This window comes from Sapajus apella, unplaced genomic scaffold (genome assembly GCF_009761245.1).
Source record: "Sapajus apella isolate SASKATOON/1434 unplaced genomic scaffold, GSC_monkey_1.0 scaffold117, whole genome shotgun sequence".
NCBI lineage: Eukaryota > Metazoa > Chordata > Mammalia > Primates > Cebidae > Sapajus > Sapajus apella.
This window is the reverse complement of record NW_022437057.1, coordinates 4977342-4998348: the sequence shown is the minus strand read 5'-3', so window position 1 is coordinate 4998348 and position 21007 is coordinate 4977342.

Below are 21007 nucleotides of genomic sequence, written 5' to 3'. Positions count from 1 at the left end.
TTTTAGTAGAGACGGGGTTTCACCATGTTGACCAGGATGGTCTCGATGTCTTGACCTCGTGATCCACCCGCCTCGGTCTCCCAAAGTGCTGGGATTACAGGCTTGAGCCACCGCGCCTGGCTCCATTTTTAAAGATGTAAATTCTCCCCCAAATGACCTGTGATAATTCCAAAAAAAAATTTTGACAACACTGGTGCGCATGGTGGAGTGTGCGTTATAACTGCACAACCGGGCTATAAAATGGATATGAAAAAATAAAGAGCCAGAAATAGCCAGACAAGGTTTGAAGAAAAGACCAAGGCAGAGTGACTTGTCCTACAGATAGAAAACTTGTGATAAAACAATGGTAAATAAGAAAGGTGGTGTGTTTGCTCCAGGGTCAACAAAGAGCTTCATGCAGCCAAATAGAGTTGCCAGCCGTGTAGAAACCTGCCCATGTAGAAACCTGCTGTGAGTTGGCATCACAAGTCAGGAGAGAAAAGTTAGATTTTCATTAAACATTACTGGGACAGCTGAATCCCAACCTTGTATAATACAGGAAACTCAACTCCAGGTGGATTAATGATCCAGGTAGGAAAAACAAAACTTCTGAAACTTAAGCAATATGTCACAGATATTTTAAGTGATATTTCTTATCCTTCAAATTCCTATGAATGTTTAACTAGCTTTTTCTCTGTATTATACCCTATGCAAGTGTTGGGCTCAAAAGATATGTAAAAGATCGTCCCTCCTTGGCCGGGCACAGTGGTTCACACCTGTAATCTCAGCACTTTGGGAGGCCGAAGTGGGTGGATGACCTGAGCTGAGAAGTGTTAAGACCAGACTGGGAGACATGGTAAAACCCCATCTGTACCAGAAATACAAAAAATTAGCTGGGCATGATGGTGTGTGGTCACAGCTACTCAGGAGGCTGAGGTAGGAGGATTTGGGAGGTGGAGGTTGCAATGAGCTGAGATTGTGCTACTGCACTCCAGCCTAGGTGACAGGGTAAGACCCTATCTTTCTCACACACAAAAGAAAACTAATAATTATTTTAAAAATTTACAAAGGAAAAAACCAAAACCAGTTTCTCCAAAGAGCTTATGGACAAGGAGATAGACATGTAAATACTTGTTTAAAATAAATAGTAACACCTCAATAGAGAAATTGCAACAGTAGTATGTGGAATATATTGTATTACTAAGTGCCATGAGAACAAAGAGAAGGGATTGAGTAATTGCCTGCAGGATGGGCATGTGGAAGAGGTTTAGTAGATACAAATGTATCAATTGTCTGATGCCACAGTAATGCTATATGACAACCACAAAACATTGGGACTATGCAACAGTAAACATTCATTTTTGTTCCTGAGTCTATGGGTTGGCTGGGAGGTTCTGCTGATCTGAGCTGGGCTCTGCAGAGCTTGCTCATGTGTCTGTGGTCACCTGTGGGCCATCAATGGCATTGCTGATCTTGGCAGTGCTCTCTCATATGTGTGTCTGGGGTCTCAGCTAGGATAACTGGGTCTGGATGGCTCTGCTCCATGTCTCATTCCTCCAGCAGGCTGGCCTGGACATGTTCACATGGCAAAGGCAGAGAAAGGAGAGGGTAGATGCACTCAAGGCCTCTTGAGGCCAAGGCTTGAAACTGGCAAACTTTCATTTTCAAGGCATCCTATTGGTCAAAGTGGGTCACAAGGCCAGCCCCTATTCAGGGTGAAATAGACTTTATCTTTTGATGAGAGGAGCTGCCAGGTAACATGGTAAGCAGGTGTGGACATACAGACTGGTGGAGAATTGTGGATCTTTTTTCCTCAAAAATTCTGTTACATGTGGTTTTCGTCTTTCCAGCATCTCAGTTTCTCTTGGGGAATTCCTCTCCCCAATTTCATTTGATTTTGTCCGATTATCAATAGGGGACTTGATCTCCTCCTGCCTGCCACAGTCATGGGTACATAGCCCAAGCTGGGCCAAGCAGAATTCTGCCCCACATTTATATGAAGGCGCTGGGGAAGACAAGTCACCTTTCCTCCCCGCCTTCCTTCCCTACCACACACATATATTGGGGCAGCTAAGCTAAGAGAATGTGGATTAAGGGCTGCTAGAGCTGTGGAAGTGAAGACAGGCTAAAAGATGTAAGAGAGACAGAGGTCAGATGATATCATGTCAGGTTCTGGACTCAGCCAAGCCCAAGGCTAGATCTACCTCCTCCTGGGCTGTCAGCTATGGGAGCCAGTAACTCCCACCCCCTGCCCCAACTCTTTTCCCTTCCTTTTCTTTTCTTTTTTTTTTTTTTAAGATGAGGTTTCACCATGTTGGTCAGGCTGGTCTTAAACTCCCGACCTCAGGTGATCCGCCCGCCTTGGCCTCCAAAGTGCTTGGATTACAGGCGTGAGCCACTACACCTGGCCTCTTTTTTCTTTTTAAAATCTTAAGCTCTTGTGAGTTGGATTTCCATCCCTGACTAACTGAGGAGACGAGATGTTCATAGAGGTAGTGACATCTGAGCTAGTGTGACTGAATTTGAAAAAGTGGGAAAAGCAGATGGATGAAGGAAGAAAAATGAGAGGGAATTAAAAGTAGAAAGCAAGGGCTTATATGATTTCCAAGCATTGTTTCAAATAAAGCCCTTTCAGAAACAGCTTCCATAAAGCTAAAATGTCATTTCTGTTTGATACAGAAAAGGAATGCTTGGGAATTCTTGCTAGGCTTGCATCAACAAAAGTTGCAAAACAGTTGCATTTTAATATGGACTTTGATCATTCAGGGAACAGCAAAAACTAAACAATGCTTAAATCAGCAAAGATGGGGGCATTTCTGAGCATAGCAAAAGTACAGGGAGCTGAGGAAAGAGCTTGCTAAATGTATCACAAGGTGAAGTTTTCATCAGGGGACAGGACAGGTAATCCAATGAGAACCATATTTTTTGTTGGTTTGTTTAAATAAACTCTTTAATAAAAACTTTAAATTCCAGATGATATTAGCCATGCTGTTTTTTATGATAAAAGAAATACACAATCAGATGAATTTGAAAAGTACAGAAAAGTACAAGGGTACACTCAATGCTACTCCCCAGAAATCTCCCTGCTAGATTTTTCGTGTATTTCCTTCCGATATTTTCTTTCCTTTTCTGACCCATCAAACTTCTGTTCATCTCATGCTTGAGTTTCAGCTCTCTGTATGCACAAGCCCAGAAGCACGCGGTGCAGTGCTTAAGCACACAGGCTCTGCCGGCGGGCTCATCTGGGTTCTGATTCCATCTCTGCTCGGATCAGGTATGAGACCCTACACTTGCTCTTGCTGTGCCTTGGCTTATGTTTAAATGGAGTAAGTCTAACATTTACCTGGGGCTATCACCATCATTACCTGAGATTACATATGTGCAGAGATGAGAAGGGTGCCTTGGCAACGGTGAGCTTTGTTCATTGACAGCCATTTTTCATAGAGTTCCAGCTTCATGGCTCCTGTGGCACTTCATAAACTCTCTCTGCATTGTGTTACAGTCCTGTCTTCTCTATAGACCATGGACTCTTTCAGACAAGAAACTCAGTGTCATTCAACTTTCTATCCCCAGCATCTAGCAGGACATCCAGTGAATGCAGTTATTTGTTTGCTAAATGTGTGGTGAGAATCCTGGTGCATGTATTTTATGTTCTGCTTTCCTCACTCAAAGTTATAGTTTACAAACATGTTCTCAGGTCACATCGTAATCTTCATTATTGATTCTTTCATGCTTTTTATTCACTAAATGCGTATTGAACACTGACTGATTCTACATGAGTTGTTATCCCAAGTGCTAAGGAGTCTACAGTGAATGGAACACGTGTCACCGCTTGCACTCACGTAGTTGATTGTCTAGGAAATAAAGGCAGACATGAAGCACGATGAATAAGTAGAATATATAGCATGCTAGAAGGTAGTAAGTGCCATAAATAAACAAAGAAAGGGGTGTGGAGGGACAGGGCACTGGGTCAGGGAAGACCGAGGGGAAGGTGCCCTTTCTTGTTTGAATGGCTGTAGAACATTTCATGGACCAGGTGTGTCAGAGTCCACCCAACCTCACGAGGAAAGTCTTTCCGCACTACCCACTCAGGCACATTGGATTCGGAGTGTTTTTTTCTCAGGTTGGGGGAAGACCTGGAGATTCTGGGTCCAGAAACTCAGCAGAATCTTACAGAAGGAAGGGAGAGGAATACCAGTAACCGTGTGTACATTATGGGCTGGGCAGGCAGCACATATGCGCGAACCACTTACACAAACATCTTCTCTAGTCGTCACTGGAACCCTGAAGACTTAACTACTTGTATCAGTTAGGCTTCTCTAGAGAAATGGAGCAATAGACCGTATATGTATATATATCTCTCTCTCTCTATAGTATATCTCCATCAATTGCTCTCTCTCTCTCTCTGTCTGTCTCTCACTCTCCATTTATCTGTCTAGAATGATTTAGTTTAAGAAATTGGCTCACATAATTGTGGTGATTGGCAAGTCTGAAATCTCTAGGGCAGGCCAGCAGGCTGGAAACTCAGGCAAGAGTTGATGCTGTAGTCTTGAGGCTGAACTTCACTGGGAAAGTCAGGTTTTCCTCTTAGGGCCTTCAACCAATTGAATGAGGTCCACCCCCATTATTGAGGGTAACCTCTTTTGTTTAAAGTCAATTGGTTGCTTTAGATGTCAGCCACATTTACGAAACTCCTTCACAGTAACACCTACATCAGTGTTTGATTAACTCGCTCTGTAGACTAGCCTAGTTGACACGTAAAAGTGTGTGCCATCATCTACTATGGCATCACACTATCCCTGATTTCACATCTCCATTTCTACTCTTGCCTCTAACTGTTCAGTCCTTGATCTCTTGGAAAGGTGAATAAAATCATGTACCCTCTGCTTTTAAATCATCAGCAGCTTCCAGTTACACTTATGATAAAATGTGAACTCTTCCCATGGCCTATGGACCCTCATGATGGGTCCTGTCCCAGTTCTCCAGTTTTACCCTATACCACCCCATCCCCATGCTCATGGTAATGCTGGCTCAACAGGGCAACATTACCTACCTCATGGCCTTTGCATATACTGTTCCCTCTGCCTGGAATGCTCTGAGGTCAAATGTCACTTCCTCAGAGGTGCCTTTCCTGACCACCTGTTTGGAATAGCCCCTCTCACCCACACTAGAGCTCATTCCTTGCTTATTTCTTTGGTCGTACTGTCACTATTCAGAATAACTTTGTTTAGGCCAGGAAAGGTGGCTTATGTCTGTAATCCCAGCACTTTGGGAGGCTGAGGTGGGAGGATCACTTGAGCCCAGGAGTTCAAGGCCAGCCTGGGCAATGTAGTAAAACCCTGTCTCCCCGCAAAATTAAAAAATTAGCTGAGCACTCCTGTAGTCCCAGCTAGTTGGGAGGCTGAGGAGGGAAGATCGCTTAAGCCCGCGAGGTTGAGGCTGCAGTGTGCCGAGATCACTCTACTATACTTCACCCTGGGCAACAGAGCAAGATCCTTTCTGAAAACAAAAACAAAAACCAACCGAACAAAAATTACCTTGTTTATTTTTGATTTGTTTTTTCTCTGTTTTCAGCTAGAATTTGCCACCATAACGGCAGGAATTCTGTCTGCTTTATCCCCCACTATATTCTTAGCTCCTTGAAAAGTGCCAGCAGTTACTGTCACAGCCCAAATTATGCCACGAAACCATTGTGGTGAGGACTCTGTGGCTTCCATCCCTGAACGCTAGAAAGTCACTCCTCTCCTGAAACTGATGCTGCAGCCACTGCCAGAATGTGTGGACAGGAACGTCTGATTGGCTGAGCTGAGGTCACGTGCCAGACAACATCAGCCCTTTCCCGTAGAGGCCAATGACGCCTGCCTCCCACTCAGAAGTCACCTCTTGCCCTTTCTCAGTTAGGACACTCCCACTCCCAATATCACCCGCTTATTATCTATCACCCGCTTTCTATAATTTCTGACACTAGTTTTCAGTTATTTACTTCCTCAGAGGTGCCTTCACAAACCACGTGTCTGGAGTAGCCAAGAGTAATTGTGGTTTTTGTCGTTACATTCAATGGCAAAAAACACAATTAGGTTTTCATCAATCTGTTACTTTCCCTTGCTCTGGAACTCATTCATGCTCTGAAACATTTATTATTCATATAAATGGAATCATACGGTTATACCTTTGTGTGTATATGTCTGGTTTCTTTCACTCAGCATGTTTTTGAGATTCATCCACGGTGTTGGATTTTTCCCACTGTGGCACAGGATTCTGTTATATATCACATTTTTTTTCGGTATCCATTTTTCAACTGATGGACCTTTACAATATTTCCAGTTTTGGGCCATTATGAATAAAGCGGCCAAGAACAGTCAAGCACAAACTTTTTTAATGAATAGATGAGCAGTTGTTTTTAATTTTTTTTTGTATGCAGTTCTCAATGTATGGTCTGCAGAGTAACCTTTCCCAGATCTGAAGGTCAGGTCATGCCTCATCCGAAAGCCTGTTCTTGCTTTCCAGATAAAGACCACCTTCCCTGGTTTGGTCCTCAAGGCTTTTTGATACTGACCTCACCCTCTATTCTGTTTCAACTTCTGCCTTGCATTTTGATGCAGACACATCTACCAGCTTACTCTTTCTGGAATGCACAGGGCTGTTTTCTTCCTCTGCCTTTGCACACACTGCCTGGAATGTCTTTCCTTAGAGGGCTTTGATTCCTAAACAAGCTGATAGACATCCTTGAAAGGCTAGTTCAAAGGACACCTCCCCTAGGAAGCTGATCTGAACTTTGCCAGGCACTTTATTTTACCCTCCACTGGGTGCCTACTCTGGTGTTAATATTTGATTTTCATCATGCTTTGGTGTTAATGGTGTTGAAACACGTGCTCCATTATTCCATTTCTCCCATCCAAGTACTAACCCAGCCCGACCCTGTTTAGCTTCTGAGACCCGATGAGATTGGGCACGTGCAGGGTGGTATGGCGGTATGCCTATTACCTATATTTCAGTGATTGTCATGTTTTCCCTTCTTGTCTGTTGCAAGGCAAAGGAGTCTCGGTTTGTGAAGTGACTTTCTAATACCACACAGATGCAGGTCTGTCTGACTTGGATCAAATGCTCCTAATGCTGTGCAGGGTGGAGTGTATACTAATTGGCATGCATGAGGTTAATTGAAATCAGGGGTTGCAGCTCAAAGGTCCCTGAGGGTCAGCAGGGAACTATAGGAAAAACAGCCCAAATGGAGAGGGCACACCCACCAAAGGGGACAGAGTCCACTCAGCCCAGCAAATTGCTGCTGTGGGAATAAGGGTACTGGCAACTTCTAATTTGTTTCAAGAGAAGCCCAAAACATGCATTTCTCATGGGAAATTTCTTAGTTTTTGAATGTGATAACTAAGTTATTGTTTTAAGTATGAGGTAAGATTATAGGTGTCTGGGCTGAATTCAGGCCACTGCTCACTAAATTGCTGGCAACTTATAATTTGTTTCAAGAGAAGCCCAAAACATGCATTTCTCATGGGAAATTTCTTAGTTTTTGAATGTGATAACTAAGTTATTGTTTTAAGTACGAGGTAAGATAATCAGTGTCTGGGCTGAATTCAGGCCACTGCTCACTAAATTGCTCCTCGCACATAACGCTTTACTCTACAAAATCTGCAGTCTGATAATTCTTACTTTGGAAGATTAAGAACAACAACAACAAAAAATGCTTGTAGGCAAAACATAGATTCATTTAACAACACGCCAAATCTCCTAGTTGTCTCTGATGGCCTGTTTGTTTATTCACTCGTAATATTCTCTGAGACTTGTGCTGAGTGAGGCCCGATGCAGGAGTGCTGAGACAATAATTGTAAAGGCATTCTTTTTTTCCAAGACGGAGTTTTGCTCTTGCCGCCCAGGCTGGAGTGCAATGGCACAATCTCAACTCACTGCAACCTCTGCCTCCCGGATTCAAGCGATTCTCCTGCCTCAGCCTCCTAAGTAGCTGGGATTACAGGGTTGCACCATCATGCCTGGCTAATGTTTTTGGTATTTTTAGCAGAGATGAGGTTTCTCTTTGTTGGCCAGGCTGGTCTTGAACTCCTGACCTCAGGTGATCCATCGGCCTCGGCCTCCCAAAGCGCTGGCATTACAAGCATGAGCCACTGCGCCTGGCCAGAATTCTTGTTTTAGAGTGAAAGCCCAGCAAGCCTCACATTCAAAGCATCTGAAGAACACATCATGAATTGGCTCTTTTTTAAAAAAATAAAGCATGCTGAGCATCACTTAGAAGCCAATTATATCTTTGAACTAGGTCCTGGAAGCTAGAGATAATGTTTATTATTCTAAGAAAACTGAGCCACTCCATTAGGGGTTTTAAGGAACTGGTTCATTAATCAAATTAATCATATTATGATAGGGCAGAATTAAGGAAGAAGTAACACTTCACATTTCTTTTTGCTCTGGTTCAGCACCTGCTGTTCTATTTCCTGTACTCTTTGGAGAGGAATACCATATTGTGCTTGCTGTTTAGATCCAATCCATGCATTCATCCAACATGTATTTGCTAAGCACCTACTCTGTGCCAGCGCAGGACAGGCACAAATTAGTGAGTGAGAGTGAGTCCCTCCCTTTGAGAAGCTTGCAATAAACGAATACATACGCATTCTGTGGGCAATAAGTGGAATGAATGAAGAATGTGGGATGAGAGGCGAGAGCAAGGAGGGATGGGGGCCTATTTTAGAGGAGAAGTAGAGGGAAGCCCTCTCTGTAGAGGTGGTGCTGCATCAGAGGCCTGAGTGAAGGAAGAGACGGAGCCATGTGGCTATCTGGGGAAAAGCATTCCAGGCAGAGGGAAGAGCAAGTGAAATTTGCCTCAGGACTCTCCTAAAAGCAGATAGTAAAGGAAGCTAGTGTGAGTTTCTGATAAGGATATTGACCAGACTGAGACTTGAGGAGGCTGAGGGTAAACTAAGTCAGGGCTCCAGCAAGTACGTACAGCACCGTTGTAGGAATCTCGCAAGGTTTCCCTGTCTGACAGACAAGTTAGAGCCAACCTCCTGAGGCTCTTCCCTATGTCTGAAAGAGCCCCAGGCAGGCCTAGCTCATAAACAAGAGTTCCTAGTGAATTCCAGCTTCCTCCTGCTCCCCTGGGCAGGAGCATCTTTTCGCAGCGTACAGACTACACAACTGAATGTGGCAGTCCTCACTGAGGGTCATTTGAAACAGACTCACCCAAGTCATAGGCAAATGGAAACATAGAGTAGACATTCTTTTTCTGGTTACTTTGTTATGGATTTGAAAACTGTCACCAAGAAGCCTGAAATATTTGTGGTGGGATAACATAACCAGATTTTAGCTGATTAACTGATCCAACCCCCAACTCCCTTTGCTCTTCCTCTCCCTCTGCATCAAATGACTGAGCTGTTCTGGGCTAATTTTCTCAATGGTAAGCTGCATCAAAGCAGAAAAAAGGTTCTAGACTGGGAACTCTAGGCTTAATAAATCTGAGTCCTTAGGGGGATGGAGAAAGTCTGAATGGAGACAATATGTTTGAAAGAAATGATTCACTTAATCCCCACCCTCCATTTCTGTTCCTGTCCTCTGTAGGCAACAGCTCTAACACGTACAAGATATCTATAGAATATATAATGCTTTGGGCCCATGGTTTTAAGTTATAAAAGTGGTATTCTTTTGGGGACCTTATTTGCTTTCTCACTTGTCACTCACTACTGAGAGCTTGGGATCTGCTTATGCTGTTTTGTATAGATCTAGTCTGTTTCTTCTAACTGCTGATGAAATTCCCTGGTGTAGAGCCACTACATTTTACTTATCTACTACCTAGGATGTCTTATGGTACTTCTTGTTACCATAAACCCTGCAAAAACATATTCACATATATCCAGTTATGGTCTTGTTTAATGAGGACTCCAGAAACATATCTGAGGGTAAAATTTCTGTGGAGACATGCACGTCTAATTTAGATAGCACTGCCAGAGGACTTTCCAGAATGATAGAATTGTCTAACTCATCACCAGAGTGCAAAAATCCTGTTTTTCCATGTCTCACCAAGACTTGGTGTTATTCTTCTTTCCAAGTTTTGGCAACGTGATGGGAATAATGTGTTATATTGTCATTTTAACGTATATTTCTTTGGTTATTAAAAAAAATTGAGAATCTTCTCATCTACTTATTAGCACTTCTTTGTTTATGTTTGTTGCCTGTTTTTCCTTTTTCTTTTTCTCTTTGTAAGTGTTCCAAGTCTGCCCAAAACACTGCGAATATCTTCTCCCAACCTGTCATCCTCCTGGTAGTTTTGTCTAAAGTGTACTTTTTTTGAACAGATTATCTCGAACATCGGCGTAATTAAATCCATCAATTTGTTTTTCTTTTGTTTTGACCTTTTGAGATCTTAGAGATCTCCCTCAATACTGGGTTTTAAAAGTTTGCGCGAATGTTTAACACTTTAGTTGTGTAGTTTACACCTCGCATTCGGGTATTTCATTCATCTAGAAGGTAAAATGTAGTCTAAAATCTGTCCAGAGTTTGTATGCAGTGTGAGGGGTAGGCATTTCGCTTTGTTTTTCTTCAGAGAGTGAACCAGTTTCCCCTGCACTCTCTGCTAAACTGTGGATCAGGGGATTTAAGGCATGTAGGGATTTACTCCTCTCACAGAGTGGAATGGATTTCATCAGGCTGAAGGAAGAGGAGAGCAGAGGCAAAACGTGGAAAACTCAGATATTAACGTGTTCCAGGGAGAAGGAATCTACATCCTGCTTCCTTGGCAGAGCATGGTGACGGGGACTTTGCTTCATGGAGATTCTTGGGCTCTCAAGTGTGGGATATGGAAACAGAGCTAGCAGATCCAAAGTGTCCCCTGAACAGGAACAAGGGATGTGTAAATATCAGTGCTGACAGAGGGATGTGCAATGATGTAAACAGTGAGCTTTTTGAACTGATGCAAGATCACATGGACCCTCCTATCATGCCTTGGAAATTAGATGTAATCCCAGGAAAATGAGGAAACAGGTAAACTTCAAATTAACTAAGATAAACATTCAATCACCCCGGTGGAAGGAAGGCTCCAGATAGAGATTTTTTTTTAGCTCAATTATGGGGAGATGCTCATGTCACATACATCTTCGTGGTTTCAGTTTTTCTTACCATATCAAACAAGGTCATGCTTGAACTAAACTTGATCATTGCAAGCAGGTTGGTTAAGAACACAAGAGTTTGGCAAAAATCAATGAAAGCATCCTGTGAGAACCAGTTGCCTATATGAAACTTACAATAAGGAGTACTGTATAATTAATTATCATTTGTAAATTTTGTTCTACACATCCTTTATATCAGTATATTTATAATAAATTTGCTTGATGGGTACAGCAAACAACCATGGCATACACCTAACTATGTAACAAAACTGCATATCTTGCACATGTACTCCAGAACTAAAAATAAAAATTAAAAATTTGCTATATACTCACACATATATATATATACATACAGCATACATATACATGTATAGTTTTTTATCCTATTTTTTTTTGGGACGGAGTTTCGCTCTTGTTACCCAGGCTGGAGTGCAATGGTGCGATCTCGGCTCGCCGCAACCTCCGCCTCCTGGGTTCAGGCAATTCTCCTGCCTCAGCCTCCTGAGTAGCTGGGATTACAGGCACGCGCCACCATGCCCAGCTAATTTTTTGTATTTTTAGTAGAGACGGGGTTTCACCGTGTTGACCAGGATGGTCTCGACCTCTTGACCTCGTGATCCACCCGCCTCGGCCTCCCAAAGTGCTGGGATTACAGGCGTGAGCTACCGCGCCCGGCCACATGTATAGTTTATATGTATATGCATGACAGCAAACCTCCTGAGGCTCCTATATGCATATCCACATATGTGGATACACATATTCACAGTGTGGACCCCAGCACCCCTCCTCAGTGTTCTGGGTCCCAGAACCAAGAAGCGTCTCCTCCAAGCTCAGGGCCAGGAGCACCAGCCAAACTGTGCTCTCTCTTCACCAAGTCTCTAAGATTTCATAATTCCACATATATAAATATATAGACATATACATATGTGTGTATGTGTGCGTGTGTGTATAGGTATGCTGTATATATTTTTCAGAGCACTGGTTGTTAAACATTTAACCGTACATGTCTAAGTTAAGTCCTAATCTTATTTGACTATCTACTCTCTGGCTGTGTCACCTAGGGGTGAATTTTAATTACTCTAAGGCAGCAATTGCTTTTTCAGCTTCTTGCCTTCTCAATGACTTGTTTTCATGTGGGGATGGAACTCTCTGGCCAATGAGATGTGAGAAGAAATCTTCTGGGGGATCTGAAGGAAAAGTTTCCTTACCCTAAAAAGAGATTTTCAAAGAGTGCTTAAAAAAAAAAAAAAAAGGCTGGCCAGGCGCAGTGGCTCACACCTATAATCCTACCACTTTGGGAGGCTGAGGCAGGCAGATTGCCTGAGCTCAGGAGTTCAAGATCAGGCTGGACCACATAGTGAAACCCTGTCTCTACTAAACAAATAATAAAAGTTAGCCGGGTGTGGTGGTGCATGCCTATAATCCTTGCTACTCAGGAGGCTGAGACATGAGAATCATTTGAACCTGGGAGGCGGAGGTTGAAGTGAGCCTAGGTCATGCCACTGTACTCCAGCCTGGGTGACAGAGTGAGACTCCATCTCAAAAACAAACAAAACAAAACAGAAAACACCACGAAGGCTGGACTTTGTTATGTCTATGTGATGCCTGGAATCGTGGCAGCCATTTTGCTGCCCTGAGGTCTAGTTGAGGATAAAGCTCCGTTCTAACAATGGCAGACTGCAAAGATGGAAAGGACCTTGTCCTTAACAGCAATATTGAACAGTTGAATTATTAAGAAAATCTGGAGTAGCTCTTCCTGGGGAAGAAAATCTTCTCAATTCTTAAGCTAATTAAGTTGGAGTTTCTACTTCCTGCAGTGGAAATGTCTTTGCTGATACCCTGATTGTGGAATAGTTTGGGGGCTAGTTGTTAAGTAATTGTCTCTGTGCTCCAAGCCTGATTTTCTGTACGATGCTTTGTGATTCTACGACTCTGCAAGCCACATTTGTGCTTTGTCACCTGGCTGTAATGCAGGCATAGGGAGGGAGGAAAGACTGAAAGCGGAGAGACATGTCCCTTTCTGTTTGCATCTTATTCTTGTTGGCATCACTCCAGCCTTGCTTCTTCATCCAAGAGCTGGGTTTTTTCCACACTCCCTGATTCAGCCCCATTGCATCCTGTCAGAGATCTCCGCATCCCTCCTCAGGGTTCTGGGTCCTGGAACCAACAGGCCTTACCTCCAAGCTCAGGGCCAGGAGAACCAGCCAGCGTGCTCTCTTTTTCTCAAATCTCTGCAATTTCATAATCCCAGCCTCTCATCTTCATTCACCTGGCATTAGGAATGGTAGCTGATTCCTGCGATTGCTACATTGTGATGGCTTCCGAGTTCTATCATCTGTTTAAACAATTCTTTAGATTAAATCCTCTGTTAAAATAACTTTTGTATTTTCTGTTTTCTGATGGACTCCCTGACAGAGAGAATGTGTTCAATGAATACTGGTTGATTACCTTCCCATATCATTACTCCCCTTCTTCTGCTGAGAGCAGTTGCTTGTGCCCCATTTTATAGCAGCCACTTGGTTGGGGGGCACTGAACCCAGACTTCAGCTTCAGGATGATTTGCTTAATCCTACTAGCATGTTACATGCCTGTAGCTGCAGTTCTTGGCTCAGGCAAAAAGCATGTGTCCCAACTGGGAGCAGAGAGAGGACATGGCATGGATTGCATGGAAGGCAGAGAGCTCTGGAGGCCCAAAGGGAGAGGCAGGTGCTGCCGGGGAGTGCAACGCATGGGGCCAGAGGATTATGCTGACGTGGCCACGTGCAGGGCAGACAGAGGGAGAGAAACCCAGTGCTTGGCCTTGATGCTGACCTTTTGGAGTCAGTACAAGCTCTGGGCCCTTCCGCCATTAGTCTCACCTCTGGATAAGTTGGGTCAGTTTTTGTGTTATATGCAATGTGAAGTTCCCTAAGTGGTGGCATGAAGACAGGAAACCAGTGTTTATTGAGCACATGGTTAGCTCTGGGCTGGGCTCTCTCGTGTAAGCGATGTTGTTGAACCCTCTTTGTAAGGCTGTTTCCATAGTACACATGTGGAAACTGAGTCACAGAGAGGTGAAGTATTATGCTCACAGTCACAAAGAAAGTAAGTGTAGAGGCTACATATTTTTCTCAGACAACATTTTGTGATGAGGATAACTATGATTAAAGTTTAACTGGCAGCAAAACTATGCCCTCAGAGAGGTTGAGGGGGCAGGTATTTGAAGAGGAACATGTAGAAAAGTGGTTTTCACGTGGGAAGTCCTAGTCATCCTGACAGGATTTTTCTTGTTGACTTTGAGGCATAGTTTATATAACATACACGGCACAATCCACAGTAAGTTGTATAGCTCATTGAGTTTTGACCAAGGTATACGTATTTGTGTGTCTACCATTACAATCAAGATTTGGAATATATCCAGTGTCCTAAAAAAATTCCCTTGCATCTTTTTGCGGTCAAGCCTCCATCCCCAACAACCACTAGTTTGCTTTCTGTAACAGTAAATTAGCTTCCCCTTTTCTAGCATGCCCAACGCCATTCCACTGAATCCCTACAGCGTGTGGTCTTTTGTGTCTGTCTTGTTTTGCTCAGCAGGATAGCTATGAGATTCCTCCATGCTGCTGCATGCATCAGTGCATTGTTCCTTTTCACTGCCAAGTAGTATTCTGTTATATGAGGATGCGGCAGCTTTTTATCCGTCTAACAGACAGGATTTTTGAGACCAGCTTCTTGGAAGGCACTGGAATGGGGCTTTTGGTCAAGAGGCTTTGCCAGGCATGGTGGCTCATGCCTGTAATCCCAACACTTTGGGAAGTCAAGGTGGGAGGGTCACTTGAAGCCAGGGGTTTGAGATCATCCTGGACAACACAGCCAGACCTCATCACTATGGAAAAAAGAAAAAAAAAAAAAGAAATTAGCCAGGTATGGTGGTGGGTGCCTTAGCTACTTAGCAAGCTGAAGTGGCAGGATGGTTTGAGCCCAGGAGTTCAAAGCTACGGTGAGCCATAATCATGCCACTGCACTCCAGCCTGAGCAATAGAGCAAGATCCTGTCTCTAAAGCAAAAACAGAACAACAGAAAAAGGTGGCTTTGGGGACTGGATGACTTGGGGAGGTGTGGTCTGAGGTGGCGGTGCACTGGGCGGTTCTGCTCGTGGCTTCTCCATGCAGAGGCGGCCTCTGAAATTTCTGTTTACCTCAATGCAGTGCCTCTGTAGACCATCTCAGCTTCCTGCTTTGTCATATTTTCAGTGCAATCCTGAAAAGGACCGCTTGAGGCAGAGTTGCAGAGGAGGACGGAGGTTCAGGGAAGGGGCCAGCTTGCTCACGCAGCATTGTTTTGCGGGGCTGGGACAAGGGTCCAGGCTTTTGTTTCCAGGTGCACAACTCTCCCTATACTAATCTCACTGCAGCAGCCCCGCTTGCACAGGAAGAAGTTCCTAACGTGACTGAGCTCAGACTGCAAATCAGCTCTTGACATTCTTGGCCGTTGCATAGTGTGGAAACTTCCTTAAAGTAAAAGGCCTTTGATTTACTTTTGGTGGATAGTTAGGGAGGAAAAAAAAAATACACATTCTTCGAATTACACCAGAGATAAACATGGGACTTTTTAAGAGGTCCTTGTATGAAAAAAAACTCTGTGAACAACAATTCTGTGTTGTAGCTAAGGCATTCACATTTTTCAGCTAGTATTTTGCTTTGTTTAAAGGTGCTGATAGTTAATTTGTATATAGCTGGAAAAAAAGCGCCTGGGTCTTGCAAAGCAATTTCTAGCAGATCTGAGACCTTTTTAAGCAACACACTGCCTACCAGGTGTGTACTTAATTTTTTTAGATATGTTTGTATGCTGCGAAAGCCAAAATGTGTTCAATTCATTTAGGAGAAATGCTGCAGTGAAGTACGCTAGAGCTTGAAAAATGCATTTGGATTTCAATTCAATTTCCCTGCTATGTAGTGTATTTGTGTCCATATGGCTCAGGGTACTCTAGCCAGTCTCTTAAGGCTGTCTATTGCAGACAGCAGAGGTCCATCCTCCTAGTGTAAACAGACGGGAATTTGTTAAAGGATATTGGACAGTTTGCAAACCTCCAGAGTGTTTAAAGCACCAGGCACAACACAGTTGGGAGACTCAATCAGTGAAGGGCTGTTCGAGCAAAAACAGTGCTGCTGCTACCACCTGCCACTTGGCATCTGTGGGTCTAGGGACTCAGCCACAGAGCTGTCCAGGTGAGCCTCTCGTCTTCCACAGTCCTACCTTCCGCTTCTCATGGCCATGTCCAAGTGATACATCAGACAGGCTAAAACCAGGTCATGCACCGGTACCCACACCGCAAAGTACTCTGAGGCTTTGCTTTTAGCTCTTCATCCCCTATCGTGCTGCGGAGCAAGCCTCGAGGGCACTGGAATGGGTGCTGAGGGAGCCAGCTTTCAGTCTCTGCCACAAATACTCACCGTAATTTGGCAAAGACCACGGCGTTAGAGGAGCAGAGCCAGAGTCTATGTTGTCCCATTCAAGTCAATGTTTCACAGTATGATTTTTGAACCTCTGCTTCCTAATTTGAGAAATATGGTTAGAAATTGTACGTTACAGAGTGTGGTGAGTGGCTTGGATCTCCCTTCAAATAAGGACTTGCTGTTTCACTGTTAGTAGTGACAGCTGACAGCTTCTAGCTGTCAGAGCCTTCAGGAGGCACCTTCACTTCTGAGCCGAGGCCACACTTTTTTCTAGTTCCTGCCAGTCTATGGCCAGGCATGGTGGGAACACTAGGGCCTATTTCTGCCAATGGAGGATGCTTGTGATGGGAAATCTTTGGGTTGGGGTGGCTGAATCTTCTGTCACATCCTCATCACAGACTTTTCCCTGCCCTGTCCTGCCTCCCCTCCTTTTTATCATCCACAGGCATTACCCCAATAAACTTCTTGTATTCCTAACTCTGTCTCAGTGTCTGCGTCCCAGGGGACCCAACTGATACATGGGGCTTTGGTGAAGATGAAATGAGGCAATAATCCATGAAAGCATTGAACAGAGTGCATGATACACAATTTTGAGAATTTCCTCTTTAATTCCTCCCTTTCCATGTTAATCTGTGTCTAATCCAATAGAAACTTCCATTATTTCCACCTTCAAAAATGTACCTTGAAGTCGGGCATGGTGGCTTATGCCTGTAATCTCAGCATTTTGAGAGGCCAAGGTGAGTAGATCACTTGAGGTCAGGAGTTCGAGACCAGCCTGGCCAATATGGTGAAACCCCATCTCTATTAAAAATACAAAAAATTAGCCAGGCATGGTGGCATGTGCCTGTAATCCCAGCTACTTGGGAGGCTGAGGCAGCAGAATTTCTTGAACCCGGGAGGTGGAGGTTACAGTGAGCCGAGACAGTGCCACTGCTCTCCAGCCTGGGCAGCAGAGCAAAACTCTGTCTCAAAAAAAAAAAAGTACCTTTAAGTTATCTGATTTTTGATCACCTCCAGTGCTATGACCTCAGTCCAAGGCACCATTGTTTCCAGCCTTGTGTTAGTTTGCTATGGTGATACAACAAAGTACCGTAAACTGAGTGAATTAAGCAACAGAAATGTATCGTCTCACGGTCCTGGAGGCCAAAAGTCCACATTCAGAGTGTTGGCAAGGTTGGTTCTTTCTTGGGGCTGTGAGAGAGGATCTGTTTCATGGCTTTGGCTCTGCTGCTGGAGGTTTGCTGGTAATCACTGGTATGCTGTGGCTTGCACGGGCCCCATACCAATGTCTGCCTTCATTACATGCCATTCTCCCTGTGTCTGTGTGCACCCAAATGTCCTCTTTTTATAAGGACACCAGTTACTGTGATTAAGGACCCACCTTCCTCCAGTGTGATGTCATCTAAACTTAATTAATTATAGATGCAACCATCCTGTTTCCATAGAAGGCCACATTCTGAGCTACTGGGGGTTAGTACTTCAGCATGTCATTTATGGGGGAACACCATTTGACCCTTCACAGGCCTAAAGAAAGCCTCTTAATTGGTTTCCCTGCTTCCTCTACTACACGGCATTGAGAGCAATCTTTGACACACTTGAATCTGACCACGTCCTTCATCTGCTTGGCTCCTTCAGTGTCATCCTGTCACACGTGGAATATAGCCCAGCCTCCTCGGGCGCTTGTGGTACCCTTGTGCTCAGGCTTGGACACGTCTCTGGCTTCATCCCTCACCATTTATGTCAGCTCAGTAACTCAGGCCACCTTTCCTCAAGTGTGCTGAGTTCTTTCCCATCCCAGGGCATGTGCACTGGCTGTTTGGTCCTGTCTGGAAATCTCTCCCCTCCTGGCTCTTTCACAGGTAGAATCCCTTTATTCATTCAGGTCTCAGCTCAAATGTCACTTCTTCCAGGGGATCTTCACTGAGCACCCCCCCAAGTTAAGAAGGCTCATCTATCAGGATAGTTCAAACAATGCTGTGCTAACAAATGATCCTCTAATCTCAGTGACTTACAACAATGACAATTATTTTTTGTTTTGTTTCATTTTGTCTTTGAGGCAGAGTCTTGCTCTATTGCCCAGGGTGGAATGCAATGGTGGGATCTTGATCACTCCTGGCTTCAAGCGATTCTGATGCCCCAGCCTCCCAAACAGCTGTAATTCAGTCGTGTGCCACCATGCCCAGCTAATTTTTGTATTTTTAGAAGAGACATGGTTTTGCCATTTTGGCCAGGCTGGTCTTGAACTCTTGGCCTCAAGTGATCCTCCCGCTTTGGCCTCCCAAAGTGCTGGAATTACAGGCGTAAGCCACCGTGCCTGATCCAACCATAACAATTCTATCTAGGGCCAGCTGCAGCTCCTGTTCACAAAGGCTTCACTCTGGGACACAAGCTGATGAACAGCCTTCATTGGGACATTGCTGGACTTGGGGGGCGGTGCAAAGAGAGATGTGAGCCATAAACTTAAAATCAAGCTTCTGTCTGGCAATAATACACATCTCTCCAGCACATTTCATTGGCCAAATCAAGTCACATGGACACTCCCAAGTTCCCCAGGGTGAGGACCTGTAATAGTCCCATAAGAAGTATAAAGCATATGTCCCTTAGAGATGTGTAAAGTCCCATGACTAAGCCTGAAGGCAATGAGCTGGGCAAGTAGAATATTCTCCCAAAGAAAGGCAGCAAATATTATGAACAATAATTTACCAAAAAGGTCACACCCAGTCTGTATTTTCTCTTAATACTTCCCATTGTTTACTTTCTTTTGTAGCAAGTATTACGCTTACAAATTGTAAATAAATCCACGGTTATTTAGCAGCGGTGTGTATGTTGTGTGTATAAATACGTCATTGGATGAATGAGTATGTAAACTTGAAAGATCATGGGAGGCTACATGTACGCCCACAGAGCTCTATATTTTGCAAAACTGAAACTCTGCAATTGTTAAAGACTTCAGATAAATTAAATTTAACAGAGTTTAAATGAACAAAGAAAGATTCGTGAATTGGGCAGTCTCCTAAGCCAAAATAGGTTCAGAGAGACCTTGTTGCTGCACTGTGGTCAAAGATCGCTAGACAGAAAAAGGAAAGTAATGTACAGAAAGCGGACGTGAGGCACAGAAACTACCGTATTACTTACAGCTTGACGTCTGCCTTATTTAAACAGGGTCTGGCCACCTTTGATTTGCAGAAACTCAGTGACTGGTACAAGAGTAGGTTATAGTTCATACATCTAGTTAGGGGAGAGTTCACGACATATGGAGGGATCTTAAAATATGAACTTAAAATATGTAAGCAGGTGGCTTTAGGCTAAGCTTAATTTTATAGTCTGAATTAGACAATGACTATCCCTCTACCCAGCCCCTGCAACCACTATTCTGTTTCTATGAATTTGATCACTCTATGGACCCCATATGAGGGGAATCATACAGAGTTTGTTATTTTTGGGACTGGCTTATCTTACTTGGGGTAATGTCTTCAAAGTTCATCCATACCGTAGCATGGGTCAGAATTTTCTTCCTTTTTAAGGCTGAATAATATTTTATTGTATGTATATACCACATTTTGTTTACTTATTCATCTACAAGTAAACAAATTCACGGACTCATTCCATTGATGAACATTTGAGTTGATTTAACATTTTGGCTATTGTTTAAAAAATAATAATTGGGGTCCATTTGGCTGAGAATCTAGCACCTTGGGTTTCCACATAAGCAAACTGAAACCCCATTCACTATGAATGACCGCAGCCTAGGAAAACAAAACTCCATTTTAACCATTCAGAAACTGCTGACTAACCTCTCACTAGAAACTTTACCAAGCAGAACCCTCCAACTAAACTCTAACTGGAGACTTCCTGCCTTAGCCAATCAAACATTTTTTTTGGTCTTGCTTTCTTGAACACCTTTTGACAATTTTCCTCTCACAACCCCTTGGTGGAGCCCACCCTACTTGCAGTTTGGTGCTACCCAATTCATGAATCATTGTCTGCTCAAATAAACGCTTTAAAATTTTCACATGCCCCCGATCATCTTTCCGCACTATTGTAAACAATACTGTTACAAACATAGGTGTTTTGTAATTTTGTAAAACTCAAATAACTCTTTGAGTTTCTGCTTTCAATTCTTTTGGTTATGCACCTAGAAACAAAATGGCTGGATCATATGATCATTCTATGTTTCAGTTTTTGGGAAACTTCTGTGCTGTTTTCCACAGTAGCTGCACCATTTTACATTCCCACCAGCAATGCACAAGAGTTTATTCCAACCTCTACATCCTCGCCAATACTTGCTAGTCTCTGCTTGTTTGATAGTTGCCATCCTACTGGGTGTGAGGTGGGATCTCACTGTGGTTTGAATTCCACTTCCCTAATGGTTAGTGAAGCTGAGCATCTCTTCCTGTGGTTCATTGGCCATTTGTATATCTTCTTTGGAGAAATGTCTATTGAAATCCTTTGCTTCGTTTTTAATGGTTGTTGTTG